The sequence below is a fragment of the Podarcis liolepis genome (genome assembly GCF_965112155.1).
Source record: "Podarcis liolepis genome assembly, chromosome: 8".
Classification (NCBI taxonomy): domain Eukaryota; kingdom Metazoa; phylum Chordata; class Lepidosauria; order Squamata; family Lacertidae; genus Podarcis; species Podarcis liolepis.
In genome coordinates, this window is record NC_139560.1 from 1,562,404 (window position 1) to 1,583,781 (window position 21,378).

At 47.8% G+C, this 21,378-nt stretch overlaps 1 long non-coding RNA gene and 1 pseudogene across 2 annotated transcripts in view; both read left to right on the forward strand.

Annotated features, from left to right (window-relative positions):
• The window catches only part of LOC310713255, a 258,239-nt gene that overhangs the window by 105,852 nt on the left and 131,009 nt on the right, over positions 1-21,378 (forward strand). The gene's annotated exons all lie outside the window — the stretch shown is intronic.
• On the forward strand, positions 187-584 carry LOC310713751 (cyclin-dependent kinase 2-associated protein 2-like; annotated as a pseudogene). The gene has a single exon. The product of its transcript is annotated as a cyclin-dependent kinase 2-associated protein 2-like (transcript).

Below are 21,378 nucleotides of genomic sequence, written 5' to 3' on the forward strand. Positions count from 1 at the left end.
ACAAAGGTCTCGACTGGATGACCCAGCCGGCCAACATCGGGTTCCCAGTTGACGGCATGGCGGGGCCTTTTCTGCGGAGCACGGTGGTGGCCCCCTACCAGCCCTGCCAGCAGCCAGGAGAAGCGCTGCTGTCCCCAGACCACTTGCCTCTCTGAAAAGAAAGTTGGACTCTGGAGCTTCTGCCGCCTTCTGACCTCTCTCCAACGATTTTGGGCCCCCGTCGATGGGCTACGGGCAGGCTATGAAGCCCCCAGGTGCCCAAGGCTCCCACAGCACATAGACAGACTTCCTTTCAGTCATTGAGGAGACGGGCAAGGAGATTCGACCTGCCTACGCCAGGCAGCAAGAGCGCTATGGAGAGGCTGAAGGGAGGAATTATTCATGCCCCCCGGGCGCTGGTTAGAGAGTGTCTGGCAGAGACAGCGCGCAATGCCCAAACGTAAGTCGCTTCCTCCTGGCGCTGCCCCTGGCGCTTTCTGGCCAATCAACATTTTGGAATCTGGAGATCTCCCCCCACCCTCACCCCTTCAGATCTTTCCACCCATCAGGGTCTCAAGTCCTAGGACTGTGATCACCTCCAAAGACCTTTATGCCAATTGGCGCCTAATAATCGGAAGCTTCTACTGTATCACAGGACTTGCCCGCCAATTGGCACTCCGGGAGTAGATGCAGAAAAAAGGTTGCTGCTTACACCCTCTGGTCAACTGGGGAGAATAATGGCTGGTAGCAAGTCTGTCTTTAGAAATGCAAGGTTTTTTAAAATAAATAAATAAATAAAAGGAAAAAGTTGGAGGGGGGAACAACTTTGGTCCCGGGGGTTGGGCTAGATGACCCTCGGACCCCTTACGATTCTACGATTCTGCCTCGGGGATCACCTGAACCCCTCTATCCCAAACCACTGAGATCATCCGCAAGAACGTTGCTGGCCACCTCCTGAGTTGGCAAGGATCATCTGACTCCCAACAAGAAACCAAACCTTCAGTGTCATCGGCCCAGCCAGCCCTGTGGAACTCCCTGCCACTAGAGATTCAGCCAGCTCCTTCCGTTTCAACCTGAACTTTTTCCGTGCCGTCAAGCCCTTAAGTAAATGTATTTACATAATAGTAAGGTGATGGTCTCTGGTTAAAATAAGTTTCAATTTTTAAAAAATATGTATATTGTTGTAAACCACTCTTGAAAAAAATGATATAGCAGGATATAAATATTTTTATAAATAAATACAAATTCACTCCACAGCAAACTATGGTTTTTTTGGTGGAATCTACAGGGCGGCAGACAAGGCCATAGGGCTGGCGTTATGGAAGATCTCTGTCCCGCCTTTGGGAATACCATTCCCCACAGCGTCCTCACCTTGCAATGATAAGCTTCAAGAAAATGGGTGCATTTATGTCCAAATCTTTGCTACCGGGTTGTGGGAATGGGAATGGGGAGCTGCACAGTTTGCTTCGCTTTTGACAGGAGGGAAAGGGATATTTTGAAAGCTGCGAACCGTGGGCAGGGCAGGGGAGAGAAAGAGAAGGATGGGCAAATATTTGAAATATTTTTGTGCTAGGTGTCACAAGACATCTCTCCTCATCCCGTGAAGTGCGAAGAGGTAGCCAGACCCAACATTTTGCATCTCAGCTTCTTCCTTTTTTTTGCTGTTGAGGAATTGCTCACATAGAGGGGCTCGGTCCCTGCTCCTGCCCACCTAGCAGTTCAGAAGCACACCAGTGCAAGTAGATAAATAGGTACCGCTCTGGCAGGAAGGGAAACGGCGTTTCCGTGCGCTGCTCTGGTTCGCCAGAAGCGGTTTAGTCATGCTGGCCACATGACCCGGAAGCTGTACGCCAGCTCCCTCGGCCAATAAAGCGAGATGAGCGCCACAACCCCAGAGTCGGCCACGACTGGACCTAATGGTCAGGGGTCCCTTTACCTTTACCTTAAGAGATTCAAACGAATCTGCAAACTAGCTTCCAAGCTATATTGAGGGGAATCTGCTCTGCTACATCACTTCCTAGCGTGAGCGAAGGAAGGATAAGACTTATTTAGTAGATCCTTTCCTACTATGCTTAACATTCCTTAGGGGAGACATGGAAGACGATGCACGATGGTAGTTTACATGCAACTACAGCGGGTGGCGCTGTGGGTTAAACCACAGACCCTAGGGCTTGCCAATCAGAAGGTCGGCGGTTCGTATCCCCGCAACGGGGTGAGCTCCCGTTGCTCAGTCCCTACTCCTGCCAACCTAGCAGTTTGAAAGCACGTCAAAGTGCAAGTAGATCAATAGGTACCGCTCTGGCGGGAAGGTAAACAGTGTTTCCGTGCGCTGCTCTGGTTCGCCAAAACTAGCTTAGTCATGCTGCCCACATGACCCGGAAGCTGTACGCCAGCCTTCTCGGCCAATAAAGCAAGATGAGCGCCGCAACCCCAGAGTCGGCCACGACTGGACCTAATGCTCAGGGGTCCCTTTACCTTTACCTTTAAATACTTAGCACAGGGGTCAGCAAATTTATTCAGGGAGCTGGTCCACTGTCCCTCAGACCTTGTGGGGGGTTGGACTATATTTGGCGGGGGGGGGGGTGAATGAATTCCTTTGCCCCACAAATAAACCAGAGTTGCATTTTAAATAAAAGGGACACATTCTACTCATGTGAAAACACACTGATTTCCAGACCGTTCCAGGCCGGATTTAGAAGGCGATTGGACTGGATCCGGCCCCTGGGCCTCAGTTTGCCTACCTGTGCCTTAGCATATTCTCTTTGGCGACCCCTCGTAGCCAAGGAAGATTGTCTTCCATAAACACGGTTTTAACAATGAGTCCATAAGTGACAGTGGAGGCCAATTCTGGATCCACACGTCCTTCCACAGTGGAGACATTGGTTTCTGGGCGGGAGTTGATCACGCTGTGGATTTGCCAGGCGTGCCTTCCTCTCAGCATGTTTCTCCCTTGCGTCCTGAGTTCGAGTGTCTTTCAAATATTTGCCTTGAGACAGCCTTTAAACCTCTTTTGTTGACTACCAGCATTACGCTTCCCATTTTTAAGTTTAGAATAGAGTAGTTGCTTTGGAAGACGATCATCAGGAATCCGCACAACATGACCAGTCCAACAAAGTTGATGTTGAAGAATCATTGGTATTGGTAGCCTGAATATGCATCCATGCCACACCACACTGAGGCAGTAATTGATGCAAAAGGGCCCCAAACCAAGTACTGAGTACATATGCATGCTTCTACTTCTCAGAGGTCCAGTATTGCTCTATTTGCAAACCTTGTTTTGCTGATTTAATTTGATATTCTAGTTTTCTGAGATCGTTAATTTGGGGTTTTCATCAGCTGTACGCCATAATCATCACAATTATAACAAATAAAGGCTTGACATATCTCGCTTTGCATGTCATGAGTCTATCTCATATATTAGTTTCACCTTTTAAGTTGAATCACTGAAATAAATGAACTTTCCCACGATATTCTAATTTTCCGAGTTTCACCTGTAGGTTCTTGGTCATGGCTGCATGCACAAAACTCCAGGAGAGCATCCTATAGTTTCTTTGTGAAGCAAGTCTTTGTCAGAGAGCCGCCCACAACCATTAAGAGTTCCTCACTTCTGCAGCTGCCGGCCATTAGTGCAGAGATGGGAACCCTCTGGGCTGCGGGCCTGATTTGGTCCAGCTGAACAACTGATTGCATTAAGAGATCCTGAAGGAAGATTTCAATCTTGGAGAACAAATGGATGTTATCACTTCAGCTCCAATTCTTTACTCTTTTGCAAAAAGAAGGAATGTTTGGGTGGGAATTGCAAAAACCAAATTGGTTGATGGGCTCTTTAGCTACTGTTTATTTCCATCTTTTGAATGTCTTTACACACCTTTTTAACCTTGTTATGGAGAATCTTTTTGTAAACCTGTGTTCCTAAACCACTCAGAGAGCTTTTTAAAAACACCAACAGCCAGGCAGTATATAAATTTTGTTAAATACCGGTACATAAAATAAACAGGGAGGAATCCTGAATCTCTCCCTGAACCCCCCCCCCCCAGGTTTCAGTTCCCCTGCAAACTTTTCTCCATAGGAGTCATTTTATCCCCTTGATAATTTTTGGTGGCCCTTTCCTAAACATTTTCCAACTCTACAACATCCTTTTTGTGTGAGGGGACCAAACGACGCCATATTCCAAACGCAGCAATGCCACAGATTTGCATAACAGCATTGTGATATCAGCAATTTTATTTCTGATCCCTTTCCTGGGTTCTTTTTTCATGGCCGACACACCCTGGGGAGACATATTCATGGAGCTATAACCCCCCAAGGTCTTGTTCCCGGTCCGTCACACCGCTAATTCAGACCCCATGAGCACATATGTGAAATTAAGTCAATGTTTGTTTTTCTTTTTAGTGTTTATATTCTTATTTTGTAAGATTTGGATTTGTGGTGTGCTTGTTTTTTTGTTTTGTGTATTGCTTTTTGCTGTTGTGTAGAGAATACTAACAAAATTAATAATTGAAAAGAAAAGAAGAGAAATTAAGATGGTCCCTTGAGACAGAAATAAACAAACATTAGAACCAGCCTCTCCCAAAAGGATGCTGCGCCTTGCGGCATAAATAAGATGTGTTTCAGTCTGTTTCCCCAGGTTTTTGCTCTTCTGTGGTCCTGTAAAGACCAATTTCCTTATCAGCAATAAACCTGCGCTTAAAGGTCTGTAGGGAGGTGCCGGATTCCAAGCAGAGGCTGTTCCTCACTTATCGGCTTAAATGAATGATATCTTGCTCTCTCTGATAGCTCAGATATCTGATAACTCAGCTCCTTAACAGAAATCTGCAACCCAGATCCATGGCCATTGCCGGATTAACATACCTTATAAGCTAAACAAGATATAGATTAGGGCCCCTCTCTCCTGGGGGCCCCCAAAAAAATGAAAGGAAAAAAAACTGGTTGTAGATTTCCAAAATACAAGATAAAAAAACCAAATAAAATAAAACTGACATACAGCAACAGTGTTTTGTGTTGTGTAGGCTCCTATGATGTAAGTCATGGGCCCCACCTGCTAGCTGATTTTATAATGAATTGTTTTTAGAATGCTGTATTATTTTACTGTTGTTAGCCGCTCTGTTAGCCGGCTTCGGCTGGGGAGGGCAGGATATAAATAAATTATTATTATTATTATTATTAGCCTGCTCCCTAAACTATCACTGGTTTGCTCCTTTCTATATATAGGGTGCTTACATTCTGCATGTGCAAATGGCTTGAGATACCTATGAGGTCCATAAATGATCATCTATTCAACACAAAAAAGTGACAATTTGTTGTTGACAAAGGACAGCTGGACATAGAAAGGGCCCCATTACCTTCAGGAGCTGAGGGCCTCATCCACCCTAAATCCAGCCCTGTCCGTGGTCCACAGAGCTCAGACTCTCCAGGGTTTCAGGAAGCAATCTCTGCAGCCCAGCCTGGAGACACTTTTAGGGACTGATCCTGCAACCTTCTGCCCCCGTGGCCTTTCCCAAGCAGAATAAAAGCAGGCAGCGCCAGCCAAAATGGACGAGGGTTCCAAGCAAAAGCTCTTGCAATCGAGTTCACTTCTTCGGAAAGGAGATCTTTGCACGAGTGGAGGGAAGACACAGGGCAAGAAATATGAAATGGATAAATGTTGGTACAAAAAGAAATGTGAAAATGTGAATTTACGAATATAATGTATATGTATCAATATGTAAAGAGTTCATATCCAGTGGTACCTCGGGTTACATACGCTTCAGGTTACCGATGCTTCAGATTACAGACTCTGCTAACCCAAAAATAGTACCTCCAGTTAAGAACTTTGCTTCACAATGAGAACAGAAATTGTGCAGCAGCGGCACGGCAGCAGCGGGAGGCCCCATTAGCTAAAGTGGTGCTTCAGGTTAAGAACAGTTTCAGGTTAAAAACGGACCTCCGGAACGAATTAAATACTTAACCCGAGGTACCACTGTACAGTGGTACCTCTGGTTGTGAACAGGATTGGTTCCGGAGCCCCGTTTACAACCTGAGCAGAATGCAACCCGCGTCTGTGCGTATGCGGGTCGCGATTCGCCGCTTCTATGCATGCGTGTGATGTCATTTTGAGCGTCTGCACATGCGCGAGTGGCGAAACCTGGAAGTAACCCTTTCTGGTACGCAACCTGAAAATATTTAACCCGAAGCGTCTTTAACCTGAGGTATGACTGTATGTAAAGGTAAAGGGACCCCTGACCATTAGGTCCAGTCGTGGCCGACTCTGGGGTTGCGGCGCTCATCTCACTTTATTGGCCGAGGGAGCCGGCGTCCAGCTTCCGGGTCGTGTGGCCAGCATGACTAAGCCGCTTCTGACGAACCAGAGCAGCGCATGGAAATGGCGTTTACTTTCCCACCAGAGTGGTACCTATTTATCTACTTGCACTTTGTTGTGCTTTCGACCAGCTTACCTACAAGATCACTTTGACCAGCTTACCTACAAGATCACTTTGACCAGCTTACCTACAAGATCACTTTGCCCCATAGGTGCTCTCTCAACACGTGTTCCACAATTGCAAGAAATCAATATTTTAAAATGGAGGCTCCTACAGTCTAGAACTCCCTGGCAATTGATACCAGGCAGGTGTCTTCATAGCACTGCCAAAAACATTTTTGTTTTGGTAAGCCAATCAGAGACAGAGAAGTTACATGTGCTTTGATCCTTTATTTAGCCCATTGTTCCTCCTTATCCATTTTTCAGGGTTTTAAATACCTCTGTTTAATTGTCTCTTAGTGATCATCTTACTGGTGTTCTTTGGTTAGAAAAAACTCTTTGAGGTTTTGCTACAATCAAGTGGTGAATGACTTCTGTTAAATGCATTTTCACTTGGAAAAGTTTGCATTTCTTTCACAGTGGGAGAGAGGGATGGTTCCACATTGGAGGAGGTTTGGAAAGCAGACACACACCCCTTTCCGTCCGATTTTAGCTCTGGCCTTGCCAGAGTATTTTTTAAGCAAATCAGTGTCTTAAGCTTAAGCCAAGAAATAGTATTCTTTATGAAATTGAATTGGGAGAAAAGCAATGACAAACCTAGAACAGCATCTTAAAAAGCAGAGACATCACCTTCCCAACAAAGGTCCGTGTAGTTCAAGCTCTGGTTTTCCCAGTAGTGATGTATGGAAGTGAGAGCTGGACCATAAAGAAGGCTGATCGCCGAAGAATGGATGCTTTTGAATTCTGGTGCTGGAGGAGACTCTTGAGAGTCCCATGGACTGCAAGAAGATCAAACCTCTCCATTCTGGAGGAAATCAGCCCTGAGTGCTCACTGGAAGGACAGATCCTGAAGCTGAGGCTCCAAGACTTTGGCCACCTCATGAGAAGAGAAGACTCCCTGGAAAAGGCCCTGATGTTGGGAAAGATGGAGGGCACAAGGAGAAGGGGGGGGACAGAGGATGAGATGGTGGGACAGTGTTCTTGAAGCTACCAGCATGAGTTTGACCAAACTGCGGGAGGCAGTGGAAGACAGGAGGGCCTGGTGTGCTCTGGTCCAGGGGGTCACCAAGAGTCGGACACGACTAAACGACTAAAAAAAAAAAAAGAAATTGAATATCAATACACTTATCAAGGCTTTGAGATTAAACCACTGATGAAGCCTGGAAAACTACCTTGGGAGTGGGCTATCTGCAAACCCCCATGAAAGGGCCCCATCAGGGCATAGCTGTCAACTTTTCCCTTTTCTTGCGAGGAATCCTATTTGGAATAAGGGAACTTGAACTTATCTAAAAAAGATAAAGAAAACAAAAGACTGAGCTAAGCATTTGAAAAATCTATTGAAACCAGACATTATAAATTCATTTTAGGTAGGATAGTTCGTTAATCTCTACGGCTTTACAATACGATACGATATGATACAATAATCTTTATTGTCATTGTCCCATACAGAACAATGAAATTGAAAAATCTACATAAAGCATTCAAAACCCAACAAGCCTGTTGTCCCAGCTATCCCAACCTGGTTAGCCCCCTAAAAACTCTGACCCCCATAATTAAATACAATATACTCCCCCAGAGACTACATTACACTGCGTTTAAAACCAAAATCGCATTTGGGTAGAAACTGTTTCTCAAGCGGCTAGTCCTGGTCTCTATAACCCTGGACCTTCTTCCAGAAGGCAGAAGCTGAAAGAGATCATTTCCGGGGTTCGCACTATCCTGCGCTATCTCTGCAGCTTTCTTATGGCACCTGGAAGCGTAGATTTGATCCAAGGTTTTGTATTTTTCTCAGAAGATTGATAAAGAATGTATAATTCTTTTGGTAATTATCATGTGTAACAGTGGTAAGGTAAAGGTAAAGGGACCCCTGACCATTAGGTCCAGTTGTGGCCGACTCTGAGGTTCCAGCACTCATCTCACCTTATTGGCCGAGGGAGCTGGCGTACAGCTTCCGGGTCATGTGGCCAACATGACTAAGCTGCTTCTGGCGAACCAGAGCAGCGCACGGAAACGCCATTTACCTTCCCGCTGGAGCAGTACCTCTTTATCTACTTGCACTTTGACGTGCTTTTGAACTGCTAGGTTGGCAGGAGCAGGGACTGAGCAACAGGAGCTCACCCCGTCGTGGGGATTCAAACCGCCGACCTTCTGATCAGCAAGTCCTAGGCTCTGTGGTTTAACCCACAGCGCCACCCACGTCCCGTATACAGTGGTACCTCGAGTTAAGTACTTAATTCGTTCCAGAGGTCCGTTCTTAACCTGAAACGGTTCTTAATCTGAAGCACCCCTTTAGCTAATGGGGCCTCCGGCTGCTGCTGCACAATTTCTGTTCTCATCCTGAAGCAAAGTTCTTAATCCGAGGTACTATTTCTGGGTTAGGGGGTCTGTAACCTGAAGCGTTTGTAACCAGAGGTACCACTGTATTAGTCACCAATGTTTTGCATGAGTCGTACTTCTTCTATCAGCAGCACAAGTGGCATTTTTCTAGAGTATTTCCTAAGAGCAGTTTCATGTATTGTAGGGGGTTGGACTAAATGACCCCCCGGGGTCCCTTCTAACTCTACAATTGTATGATCCTATGTCTACTCAGAAGGAAGTCCCACTGCGTTCAGTGGAGGTTTACCTCCTGGGTAAGTCAATACAGGATTGGGACTGGAAACATAATCTTGGGAATAAGAAGTTGCCCCCACAAAAGAAGACTGGCAAAATGGGTTAATGGAATATTCGGAAATGGCTAAATTAACTGGGAGAATAAGAAACAATGAAGACAATGAATTTAAGAAGGAATGGGAAATGTTCGTTGCATATATATATATATATATATATATATATATATATATAAGCAATGTATACAAGTTAATACATTAGCAGGATTTTTAAAATGCTTGTAATATTATAGACAAGGTAGAAGAATGGGAAAGAAAAAAATGATTAAAGTTTTTTATGGACCTGCATGAATAACATACGACAAAGGAACCAGGGAAGTCAAGGGATTTTAATAATCCCAAATTGTGGATCTAAAATGGAATGTAAATATAATTGATTTAATGTTTAGATATATGATTTTTTGTTTTTCCTTAAGTGATGTTTTGTTATTGTAAAAACCAATAAAAAATATTATTTTTTTTAAAAGGAACTGGAAATTTAAAAATTCATGCCTATGGGAGATGAATGGTTAGTCCATTGATTGCAAATGGGTCTTCTCTGGGTGTGACTTAGACCATGTTAAAAACATAGTATTGTGGTCCCTTAAAGATCATAAATTCTGGCCACGAACAGGGCACCATATCACGAAAGATTACCCAGAAGGGCTGAGGCAACCCAGTCAGATGGGCGGGGTACAAATAATAAAATTTATTTTGTTGTTCTTAAAGCCTGCCTACACCTACATGCTGTTAGTTTAACATACTGACATAAATTTCAACCTGGCTCTCCTTTAGAGTCCCTGATCTCTCACTGCATCCTTTAATTGGCCTCACCTGCTCAGTTGCCACACCCAACTGAGTCAATTTTATTGTGGCAGCTACTGATTTGATCACCTTGCAAAGCATCTGCTTACAACTAGTGGCCCATTCTGAGGGTAGGGGGCTGCCCCCTCCTCCTGCCTCTGTGGGTCATTCAAGGAGAGCTGAGGGTTTTTTGGGGGGCAGCCAAAATACAGTTTTGTTGTTTAGTCCTTTAGTCATGCCTGCCTCTTCGTGACCCCCTGGACCAGAGCACGCCAGGCATTCCTGTCTTCCACTGCCTCCCGCAGTTTGGTCAAACTCATGCTGGTCGCTTCGAGAACACTGTCCCACCATCTTGTCCTCTGTCGTCCCCTTCTCCTTGTGCCCTCTATCTTTCCCAGCATCAGGGTCTTTTCCAGGGAGTCTTCTCTTCTCATGAGGTGGCCAAAGTACTGGAGCCTCAGCTTCAGGATCTGTCCTTCCAGTGAGCACTCAGGGCTGATTTCCTTCAGAATGGAGAGGTTTGATCTTCTTGCAGTCCATGGGACTCTCAGGAGTCTCCTCCAGCACCAGAATTCAAAAGCATCCATTCTTCGGCGATCAGCCTTCTTTATGGTCCAGCTCTCACTTCCATACATCACTACTGGGAAAACCATAGTTTAACTATTCGGACCTTTGTTGGCAAGGTGATGTCTCTGCTTCTAAGATGCTGTCTAGGTTTGTCATTGCTTTTCTCCCACGAAGCAGGCGTCTTTTAATTTTGTGGCTGCTGTCCCCATCTGCAGTGATCATGGAGCCCAAGAAAATAAAATCTCTCACTGCCTCCATTTCCTCCCCTTCTATTTGCCAGGAGGTGATGGGACCAGTACAGTTATAGTTTGGCATAATTTGGTCTGGCCTTGTACAAATCACCCTTTCCCTCTGGATTTATTTGGCTCAATTAGCACACCTGAATTTGGTCCAGCTGACCTACTTTTCCCAAAGGGAAGAGGCCCAAACCTAATTCAACCAGAAATTTATTCAAACAAACCTTTGCCCCTTATCTTCTCTCTCTGCCTTCCATTGTCTCCATCTCTTTTGGATTTTAAGTTGCTAGTTTAACGAGGCCCTTTGTTACTCTATATAATTTGATTATTCTGGTTGTTGATGCTACACAAGCAAATGCATGACAATAGCCTTTTCTTCAGGGGACCTATGGAGATGGTTTCCTTTCCTCTGGCCAAGCACAGAGTATTTTCTTAGCGCTTCTCTGCTAGGGAGAAAGTCCACATAGCCAAAGGCTGGCAACCTCCTTCTGACCTCTGGGTTGGTGCCTGCTCTCCCTCGCCATCAGCAGCCATTAGCCACTCATTAGCAGCCTAGTTAGGAAATCCTCCCGCATAATTGCCGTGGGGCATTTGCACAACAAAGGGAGCAACCAGGTAAAGGCTGGACTTGGTCTTCCTTCCTTTTTTTGGAACAAAATAAAAAAATTCCTTCCAGTAGCACCTTAGAGACCAACTAAGTTTGGTATATGCCTGTTGCCTTTGTCCATGGAGTTTTCTTGGCAGGGATACTGGAGTGGCTTGCCGGTTCCTGCTCCAGGTGGATCACGTTTGCTCAAAACTCTCCACTATGACCTGTCCATCTTGGGTGCCCTGCTCAGCATAGCTCATAGCTTCTCTGAGTCATTCAAGCCCCTTCGCCAGAGATTTTACTTTCTTGGGCTCCATGATCACTGCAGATGGTTCCAGTTACAGATAGGTAGCCGTGTTGGTCTGCCATAGTCAAAATAAAAAAGTTCCTTCCAGTAGCACCTTAAAGACCAACTAAGTTAGTTCTTGGTATGAGCTTTCGTGTGCATGCACACTTCTTCAGATACACACTGCAGATGGTGACAGCAGTCACAAAATTAAAAGACGCCTGCTTCTTGGGAGAAAATCAATGACAAACCGAGAACAGCATCTTAAAAAGCAGAGACATCACCTTGCCAAGAAAGGTCCATATAGTTAAAGCCATTGGTAGGCAGACTAAGGCCCAGGGCCGAATCCGGCCCAATCACCTTCTAAATCCAGCCCACGGATGGTCCAGGAACTGGGTTATTTGTGGGGCATGCCCCCCCCCAAAAAATAATAATAGTCCGGTCCCCCACAAAGTCTGAGGGACATTGAACTGGCCTCCTGCTGAAAATGTCTGCTGACCCCTGGGTTAGAGGATGCAAACTTTGGCATTGGTTTGGGGGGGGGCAGGATCTGGAATTTGAGGCCACAGGTTAATGAAACTAGGATGCAACACCAGTAAAGAGGAGAGCTCTTGCAACTACTGTAGTCCCACACAGCTAAGTGACTGACAAGCTGGAGGGGACCTGACAGGAATTTCCAGAAGTGGTTTTGTCAATTATCATTTTATAATTTATTAAATGTATATGTTGGATGCCAATGAAGTAGACTCTCATCTGCACTGGAGAAGGAATGGTTATTTGTGTGCACTGCTTGGATCAGCACCTATTTTCCAAACCACAGTGAAATTCTGGAAAATATGAAATGAGAAGGACTAGGGCTCAGCTCGAGGGACGTGGGTGGCGCTGTGGGTTAAACCACAGAGCCTAGGATTAGCCGATCAAAAGGTCAGTGGTTCGAATCCCCGCAACGGGGTGAGCTCCCGTTGCTCGGTCCCTGCTCCTGCCAACCTAGCAGTTCGAAAGCACGTCAAAGTGCAAGTAGATAAATAGGTACCGCTCCGGCGGGAAGGTAAACGGCGTTTCCGTGCGCTACTCTGGTTCGCCAGAAGCGGCTTAGTCCTGCTGGCCACATGACCCGGAAGCTGTACGCTGGCTCCCTCGGCCAGTAAAGCGAGATGAGCGCCCCAACCCCAGAGTCGGCCACGACTGGACCTAATGGTCAGGGGTCCCTTTACCTTTAGGGCTCAGCTCAAACAAAACGCCCCAAGTTCAACTATGAGTCTCTGAAGTTCTGTGTTCCTGGAGTCTCTTTTCTACATCAGTGACTACCTGCAACTGGCGGCCAGCTAGCCGTGTGTTTGCTTGTTTAGTTATTAGATAGATAGATAGGTAGGTAGATAGATATAGATAGATAGATATAGATAGAATTTATAACGGTCGGAGACCAGCTTATAAAACCCACTTGGGGGTACAATCCCAGAAGGAAAACAAACATTTATTTATTTTATTTATACCACACATTGGCATCCAAATCGCTCGAGGTGGCAGACACAGTTCTCCCCCTCCTCAGCTAACCCTCACAACAACCCTGTGAGCTGGCTCAGGCTGAGAGGCGGTGACTGGCCCAGTGCCACCCAGTCAGAGCTTGATGGCTGAATGGGGGAATTGACCCTCCGTCTCCAAGGTCCTAGTCTGACTCTGGCATTGCAAAGGAAGGAGAAGGCATTCAGGACTCGTAGGTTATGCCCGGCTCCTGCCTGCCAGTTTCATGCCAGTGGTCACTGTGAGAACAGGATGCTGACCTGGATGGGCCAGGGATGATGGGAGTTGTAGTTCAGAAACATCTAGAGCACCAAATAGTCTGGGAAACAGCCCTACTAGAAAAATTAACCAATAAACTGAAACTGACACAGGGACAAATAGAAGAAGACGCCTTCGCCCCGGTCTGGCTCTCCTTTATCACATACACAGCCCAACAAGACAACGACAAAAACCCTGTTCCCTAAAAATAACCTGTCTGGGTTTGGGGATCTTCCAGGGAGACCCTTCTCTCAGTCCTGCCCCCCCCCTCACAGGCCTGCTGGGGGGGGGGACTCAGGAACCCCCTCCCTGGAGAAACTAAGCTGGCTCCTTCCTTGCTGTCCTCCTCCTGTTTTTTGGTTGCAAAAGGCTTTGGGGAAACAGACTGCTTTTAATAAAAGGGCTGTTGCTGTGCTGCTTTTATGTTTTTAAACAGGTTTCATATCTGGATACAGTTTAAATTCAATCAATGTGCAATTGTTTTTTCTATGACTTTAGCGATTCTCGTATTTATCTGTAAGCTACCTCAAGTCCCATCCGAGGAGGAGCATAAATAAGCATGGAGCTTTAAGAGTTGTGCAGAATTAGGAGTTTTCAACAGGTGTCTCTTACTCCATCTAAGTTCCTTCAAAGCCTCTTCACTGCACAGCCCTTAAACGCAGACATCACCTGCCTCTTTCCATCCTTATCAGCAATCTACATCCTTATCCCTAGTGCATCACAATGCCTTCCTCAGCAACACCCACCCTACCTGATTGAATTATTCTATCTTTCTTGTGCCTCCATCAAAGCCACTTTGACCATGACTTGATTATTGATCCCTCATGATGAACGCATTATTATTTAAATTTTTTAAAGTTTATTGATGTCCCCGTGATGGGGTGAGCTCCCATTGCTCGGTCCCTGCGCCTGCCAACCTAGCAGTTTGAAAGCACATCAAAGTGCAAGTAGATCAATAGGTACCGCTCTGGCGGGAAGGTAAACGGCGTTTCCGTGCGCTGCTCTGGTTCTCCAGAAGCGGCTTAGTCATGCTGGCCACATGACCCAGAAGCTGTACGCCGGCTCCCTCGGCCAGTAAAGCGAGATGAGCGCCGCAACCCCAGAGTCGGCCATGACTGGACCTAATGGTCAGGGGTCCATTTACCTTTTAATCAAGTGAAGTCTGCTAGAGATGGAGGCAGCTGGATGGATGGAAAGTATCTTTGGAAAGTTTGCTGCTCTTGACGCCACACTTTTTCCTCTTCTATCTTGCTTCTCATTTATTTCAAAGAGACTAGCACAGGCACAGGCAAACTCCGGCCCTCCAGATGTTTGGGACTGCAATTCCCATCATCCCTGACCACCGGTCCTGTTAGATAGGGGTGATGGGAATTGTAGTCCCAAATTATCTGGAGAGCCAGAGTTTGCCTAAGCCTGGACTAGCCAGTTTCTTGGTGCATAAATGCTAGTCTGGAACGCCTGCCAACTTGAGAAATATTCATTGCAAAGAATATGCTGAATCTGAGTCAACTTTAAAGATCGCAAGAAAGAACCACGTGTTTAAATATTTTTGTTACGGTCACAGTGAACAGTGTCACAAAGAGGCCACAAAAATCTCAAAAGACCAAGCTCTCCTTCTTTCTTAAATTCTTCAAAGAACCGAAAGCTCCAGTCTCATATCTGCACACATGTGCTCAGAGCTGGCACACCAACACATGCACCAGGCAAAAATATTCCTCTTCAACCAAGCTTTGGGCTGACTAACATCCTATATTCTTTTAAATTTCTTTGGTTTTGCATTTGTTCTTGTTTTCATTATGTATTTTATGTTTTTATCTTGCATTTCTGTGCTGTGAACCACCCTCAACTCTATGGAGGAAGTGCGTGGAACAGTTTTTGGTGTTTCAATTTCTGGGAATGGAGTTGAGAGATGACCTAACCTGGGGAGAAAACAGTAAAGACCTGATGAAGAGGTTATATTTTCTGAGAACCCTCCAGAAAAACAATCTCTCAAAGGACCAGTTGATGGGATTTTACCATTGCACTGTTGAGAGTGTATTAACTTATGGTCTGTGTGTGTGGTTTGGGAGCTGAAAGGTCAGGGGAAAAACAACGCTGTCCAGGGTTGCAATGACTGCGGAGAGAATAACTGGGTGCACTCTTCCCACCTTGGATCAAATCTATGCTTCCAGGTGCCATAAGAAAGCTGCAGAGACAGGGCAGGATAGTGCGCACCCCAGAAATGATCTCTTTCAGCTTCTGCCTTCTGGAAGAAGGTCCAGAGTTATTTATAAAGACTAGGACTAGCCGCCTGAGAAACAATTTTTATCCAAATGCTATTTTGGTTTTAAACACAGTGTAAGAGTCGCTATGGGAGTATATTGTATTTTAAAAATGGGGTATTAGAGTTTTTAGGGGGCTAACCAGGTTGGGATAGCTGGGATAGCAGGCTTGTTGGTTTTGAATGTCTTATGTAGATTTTTTCAATTTCGTTGTTCTGTATGGGACAATGACAATAAAGATTATTGTTACAGATAGGTAGCCGTGTTGGTCTGCCATAGTCAAAATAAAAACATTCCTTCCAGTAGCACCTTAAAGACCAACTAAGTTAGTTCTTGGTATGAGCTTTCGTGTGCATGCACGAATTTCGTGTGTATCTGAAGAAGTGTGCATGCACACGAAAGCTCATACCAAGAACTAACTTAGTTGGTCTTTAAGGTGCTACTGGAAGGAATGTTTTTATTTTGAATAAAGATTATTGTATCTTATTGGAAGGCCAGCATGCAAATTTAATACATAAAAATAATACATAATTAATAAACAATTAACAAGGGCTATGCTTGCTGGGGCCAGTGGAATCATAGAAACATAAAATGAGCCCGGTTCAAAGGCCCATGCGTTGAGCATAGTGCTCTCAAGATACATGTGGGATCTGAACACAAAAGCCTTCTCCCCTTCTGTTACTTCCAGCAACTGGGATTCTGACGAATTTACTGTCTCCCACTATGGGAGCACAGCCACCATGGTTAGTAGCCATTGATGAACACAAGGAGAGCTTGCAGGATCAGGCCCACAGCCCATCTAGTCCAGCATCTCTCAGTGCCTGCTGGAACAAGCAGGAATCCCTCCACGAATCTGTCCACTCCTCTTTCAACATCCTCTTAGTTAGTGGCCTTCAATGCCTCTTGTCTTGTGGGAGAGAGTTCCGCAGTTTAACTCTACCGCTGAGGGAAGAAGGACTTTCTTTGCTTTGCCCCGAGTTGCGCTTGAGGCTCCACCTTCGCCTTTGCCAGCCTGCCAAACCGCCAGGTGGATTGGGCTCCGAATCCCGGCACACCTGGCGGAGCGCAGGTGAGGGGGAAAGCGGTACACCTTAGCGACCGACCGCCCCGTCCTCAGGCGCCGTCTAGTCCAGCCAAGCGGCCCCTTTGCTGCTGCTGTTTTCACAGCCTAGGCACGCTTCCTCGGGAGTAAGCTCTTCCACCCCAGGGCAGTGATGAGGTGGAAACGGCTCTTCCTGCAGTTGACCTCGAAGTCCGGCGCGCGTCTCCGCTAATCCACAGCGGCTCGCGGCGCCTCTCGACGGGGGTGCTTTGTCCCCCGATGCCCCTTCCCCGTCGGGGGTGTTGCTTGAGCCGGACTGATCCTGTGGATCCGAGGCCCGGGCGCCTCCGAGGGCCGCCTGCTCCCCGCTCCCCGCTCCTCGCCCCCGCCCCCGCCCGTCCACCATCCCACCTGGGTCAATTGCCCTCCCCAGGCGTGGCCAAGGATCTGCCCCTAACTACGTCGGTCAACGCCCCCCAGGGTCCCCAGCACATATAAGGGCCGGCCACAATCCAGACGTTGCGCCATCAATCCTGGTCACCCGGACTTTGGGAACCCTCAGCGCCGCCCGTCCCCGCGAAGAACCGCTCCTCGTGCCCGACGTCGACATGGAACCTCTCCAGGTCCCGAGCCGCCAGCCCGAGACGCCCCCCGACACGCCGCCGACGCCGCTCCTTCCAGCAGCAACCCCGGGTCCCGAGGCGCCCCGGCTGGCGCAAGGCTCGTCCGCCCCGTCGAGGGCGCACAAGAAGAAAGCCTACAGCCGGCACTCGAAACCTCCCTACAGCTACCTGGCCATGATTGCCCTGGTCATCCAACGGTCCCCGGAGAAGAGGCTGCTACTAAAACAGGTGAGCGCACCTGCTGGGAAGCGAAACCGCTTGCTTGCGCGTTGCGCACGGGAGCCGTCGGGCCGGTCCAGCTGGCCAGAAAGAGGGTTGCGGGCTTGGAGGCGCCTTTCGCTGTCGGGGTTCTCCTCCCGGAGCGCAGCGGGGTCGCCTTTCTGAGTTTTGCTTTCCCGGGAGCCCGCCGGTCCCTGAGGCTTTTCAGCCGTCGGGGGACGCGGCGCGTCGGGGTGCCGTGGAAAGGAGAGGGTCGGCGGGGTGCGCGCGAAGTGGGTGGCTCGACGGGGCGGCCCTCGTGGGATTGCGGGGCCGCAGACGCTGCTTGCCTCTTCGGTTGTGCGAGGAGGAGGAGGAGGAGGAGAAGGGCTTCCGACGACGCCCTGCCTCAGGCCGGCAGCTGAACTTAAAAACACCTTTTCTTTTTTTCTTTTAGATCATACAGGATATCCAAGGCCTCTTCCCGATTTTTAGCGACAGCTACCAGGGCTGGAAGGACTCGATTCGACACAACCTCTCCTCAAACCCCTGCTTTCGGATGGTACGTGTTAGTAATGCTGCATTTAAACATTTTAATGCATTTTAATGTTTCAATGTTGTACTTTAATCTTGTTTTTAAGTTGTATTCACTCAGCTTGTTTTTATTATTGCTTGTTAGCCGCCCTGAGCCGGGCTTTGGCTGGATAGGGTGGGGTATAAATAAAATTTAATATTATTATTATTACTAGAGTGTTAATGATAATAATAATAATAATAATGGTGATGATGTAATGTGATACATAAGGCAAATGTTTTTAGGACGCACCTTACCTGTGTGGCTGCAAGTGATTTTAAATGTGTGTGCAATGTTGTGTTTTAAGGCAGTAACTCTGGGACCTGGGCTTGATGGGTGGCCGGTATGATAAATAATAAAAGTGTGTGTGAAGGGAGAGTGGGAGGGGGGGGGATGTTGGACAAAGTTGGTGGGGGGAGAGCTCAGAAGGAAGGGAGGATGCTCTGGGGGGAAAGGAAAGAAGGGAAGGAGAGGACCAGTTTCCTTAGAATTATTCCTTTTTCGCTCTCTCCAGCCTGCTGCCTCCGTTCTCCCTCTACCTGCATCCCAGGTGTTGGGGGCTGCAGGTGGGGATGGGGCCCTTCTCTTTTGCTCATGCCTGGCTGGGGGCAGCCTTCTGGCCGCTGTAAGAACAGGAGGCTGAACCAGATGCTCTGATCCAGCTGCTGAAAAACTCTCCTGGAGGCTTTGCACCCGTAGCAGACCACACTTCCGTTCCAGCCGGAATGGCTAGTGGTCAGGGGGAATTTGTAGTCCGAAACCCCTGCCAAGGCAACAGGAGGCTGAGGAAGGCCTCATCCTGGGCAGAGAGAGAGTCTAGAGGCTTGACTTGGTCATAGGAAGCAGTTTCATATCTTGGTAAGGGTTCAAATTGTTCCAATTTGCATCATGCTTTTCCTCCATAAACAGCTCTGGTCCCCACAAGCTGCCAACCAGCTGCACCCAGGATGCTGCCCATCTGGGGGGTTGGGAAAAGGTCTAGGGCTGTGAAGGCGGGGGGGGGCAGGGAGTGTGGGGAGAAGAGGGAACAGTCGGATTTAAAGAGTTTCCCAAGGGGTTTTTGTTGAGCTGCCTCCTTCGCCAGCCTCGTCCCCTCAGGTGTTTGTGGACTACAAATCCCATTAGCAGATGGGAGTTTGCGGTTGTCCAAGGCTGCTTTGCATTTCACATGGCAAACCTTCCCTCTCCTTCATGGTTTGAATTGAATCCTTGAGGAAAAGGGGCAGCTAGGTTGCTATTTTGCAAGGGGGTGTATTTATGTAGAGAAAGGGGTCCTCAGTCTTTCTACCTCCCCCCAGTTAAAAAGACTAGCATGCCTTGAGACTGCTGGAAATTACTGAGGTCACAAAATGGTGGTGCAGGATCGGGGCCAGCCACAAGATGGGGGCAGAGGTTTTGGCATCCCGTTCTACGACATCTAATCCAGGGTTTCCCAAACTTGGGTCTCCAGCTGTTTTGGGACTATAACTCCCATCATCCCTAGCTAGCAGGATCAGTGATTGAGGTGGATGAGAATTGTCCAAAAACAGCTGGAAACTCTGAAATCCATCATTGGAAGATGTTGGGTTGTTTTTCCTTTCCTTGTGGCAAGGAGTTCCGCAGCCATGCTTCGCACGTTGAGAAACCCTGTGGTATGGGGGAGCTGGGGGCAGCAGGGTCTTCTCCGAGCTGGTGCTCCAGGTGTATTGCCAGGTCTTGTGAATGGGGCAGGTGGGAGTTGGGAGTTGCAAGTGAGTACCGGGTTAGAGAAGACTGAATTGGAGAACTGTAACCTTTATTGCCTGAAATTGAGGGGGGGAAGTGGGGAAGGGGGAGGAGAGATGAAGAGGGAAATGTGACCTTTTACATCCCCTTACCAGAGTCGGTCACGACTGGACCTAATGGTCAGGGGTCCCTTTACTTTACTTTACTAGGTTTGAGAAGTGTGTGTGTTGTTGTTAATTAACCACCTAAATATTACAGGACGTTCATAAGAACGTAAGAAAAACCTTTATTTTATCTCTCCTGTTTCTCCAGTATTCAGTTTTCTAGCCTGCCCATGAGTATTAGGAGAGGGGGAGAAAAACGTACCTCTATCCATTTTATAAATCCCATGTATAATTTTACAAACTTCAATCAAGTCGCCGCCTCTTGCCTTTTCTCTGAACTAAAATGTCCCCAAAAGCTGCAACCTTTTTTTTTGTTAGGGGAATTGCTTCTAGAGGGCTGTATGTATGAGTGGGGCTCACGGAAAGACGATAGAAATGTCTATTACTATTACATTTTGTATGATAGCCTACACTCTCAGGTCTTGGGGCAGTTACAACACAAAAGCACAATCCAGTTTCAAGCTTTGTGATGAAACCTCTCTGATTCTTCAGCTGCTGTTCCTTCATTGCTGGGGGTTGGTCTGGATGACCTCAGAGTTCCTCTACCATTCAATGGTTCTATACCTCAACTCCCACCCGCTTACAGTGCCTCTTCACCCCACCCCGCTTTTGTTGCAGGAGCTGAAAGACCCCTCGAAAGCCAACAGCAAGAGGAACTACTGGTCCGTGGACGTCAGCTTGATACCCCCGGAGGCATTAAAATTACAAAACACAATGATCTCCCGACAGGACGAAGCGCGCTGGATCCAGGACTTGACCCCCTACATCGTCCATGGATCCCCTTACCCACCACCTGTGGGCCTCCCCCGGGCACAGACCCCCGAGCGCCGCCCGGGAAGCTCGTTTCTCATGGATAACATCCTGCGGACCTCACCCTCGGACCCCGGAGCCAGAAGTCGAAGCCTCGAGACGTCGCCCTCCACCTCCTGGGCACCCCTGGACTGTGGGGGCAACTTCTTCCCCAGCCCGGACCCCTCCTTGCCTTCTCCTCAGGAAGGTAGCCTGCTGGCAGTCCCACCTGCCCTGGCCGGCCCCTTGCAGACCCCAGACTCGCGGTGCTGTTCCCTGGGCAGGTACCCCGCCACGCCCTGGGGTCATCTGCCCAAGTGCTGCAGCAGCGCCATGCCCCCTCCTCTGGCAGGCCAGTTCCCATTCCAGGGACTGTTAGCCCCCCCGTCAGCCCTGCCCTGCCCCTCATGCTGCTGCCAATCTGCCCCCCGGGCTACTTCCTGGGGTCCCTTGTCCGCCCCACACAGCCCTCTGCCCCCACATCCCTTCCCTTCCCCGACCCCCTTCCTTCCTCCCCCCATTTGCTGTGGTGGGTGTCAGACACAATTGCCCCCACCCCACTGACGGGACAGGCTGCCCCCCTTGGAAAGGGGTCTGGCCAGCTTCTCCCCCTTCATTTCAGCCAGAGTACTTGGGAAACGTCGCATTTTATTCCGTATGGATTTTAAGGACCTTAATATG